Source organism: Miscanthus floridulus, chromosome 3 (genome assembly GCF_019320115.1).
Source record: "Miscanthus floridulus cultivar M001 chromosome 3, ASM1932011v1, whole genome shotgun sequence".
In the NCBI taxonomy this organism is placed as follows: domain Eukaryota; kingdom Viridiplantae; phylum Streptophyta; class Magnoliopsida; order Poales; family Poaceae; genus Miscanthus; species Miscanthus floridulus.
In genome coordinates this window covers 140,326,692-140,328,383 of record NC_089582.1, presented here as the reverse complement: position 1 = coordinate 140,328,383, position 1,692 = coordinate 140,326,692, and positions in this window count along the sequence as shown.

The window sequence follows — 1,692 nt, the reverse complement described above, 5'->3', positions numbered from 1 at the left end:
CATTCTAGCACCACCAAAAGAAGCCAACATGAAGCAAATCGACCTAGGCACCAGTGATCCCACAAAAACAGCAACCATCAGTGCCCACCTATCAGCAAAATAGGAACTCGCGCTCACCAACTTTCTTCGGGACAACAAGGACATTTTCGCTTGGAAGCCGGCCAACATGCCAGGGGTCCCAAGAGAGTTGGTTGAGCATGGAATTGATATCAATGAAGGCTCCAAGCCTGTAAAGCAACAACTACGATGATTCTCTCCCGACAAGAAGGCAGCAATTAAAAAGGAAATTACAAAACTAATGGCAGCTAGATTCATCAGGGAAATTCTCCATCCAAATTGGCTAGCAAATCTGGTTCTGGTATAGAAAAAGAACACAGATGAGTGGCGCATGTGTGTTGACTACACAGATCTCAACAAACACTGCCCAAAAGACCCGTTCGGGCTACCATGCATTGATCAGATAGTTGATTCAACAGCAGGATCTGCCCTATTATCTTTTCTCGATTGCTATTTCGAGTATCACCAGATCGCATTAAAAGAAAAAGACCAAAGCAAGACATCTTTCATCACCCCATTCGGCGCCTATTGCTATAGGACAATGTCGTTTGGACTCAAGAATGCTGGAGCCACTTACCAAAGAGCCATCCAAACATGCCTCGGTGATCAGATCGGCGAAAACGTAGAAGCATACGTGGACGACGTGGTTGTAAAAACAAAGAACCCGGATACACTAGTCGAAGACTTAAAATAAACCTTCGAGAACCTGAAGAGGTGGAGGTGGAAATTAAACCCAAACAAGTGCGTATTCGGAGTTCCCTCTGGACAACTACTCGGATTCTTGGTCAGTCATCGCAGAATCGAAGCAAGCACCAAGCAAATTCGAGCAATAACAGAGATGGGCCCTCCTCGAAACATCAAAGAAGTACAAAAACTAATAGGCTACATGGCGGCACTCAACCGTTTCATATCAAGACTCGGTGAAAAAGGGTTGCCTTTCTTTAAACTACTAAAGAAGACAGATAAGTTCGAGTGGACAGAAGAAGCCAATGAAGCTTTCAAGAAACTTAAGGCATACCTCACCTCCTCACCAGTCCTCACACCTCCAAAGAAAGATGAAGACATGATGCTATACATAGCAGCCACTACTACTGTAGTCAGTACGGCAATAGTAGTGGAAAGAGAAGAAGAAGGGCGCGTATATAAAGTACAATACCCAGTATACTATATCAGCGAAGTGCTATCAGAATCAAAAATCCGGTATCTGCATGTGCAAAAACTACTCTATGCCCTACTGATCACTTCACGCAAGCTTCATCACTATTTTGAGAGCCACAAGATTACCATGGTGATAGATTTCCCACTTGGAGACATCTTACGCAACAAAGACACAACAGGACACATATCCAAGTGGGCGGTTGAACTCGGTGCTCTCAACATCGATTTCACCCTGTGGAAAGCAATTAAATCTCAAGCCCTTGCTAATTTTGTTGCCGAATGGATAGAAATTCAACAGCTCGTATCAAGCACCATCCTCGATCATTGGAAGATGTACTTTGATGGATCACTTAAGCTAGGCAGAGCAGGTGTAGGCGTCCTCCTAATTTCACCAGACGGAAGACAACTAAAGTATGTCCTTCAGATATTATGGCAAGCCACCAACAACAAAGCAGAATATGAAGCCCTCATACATGG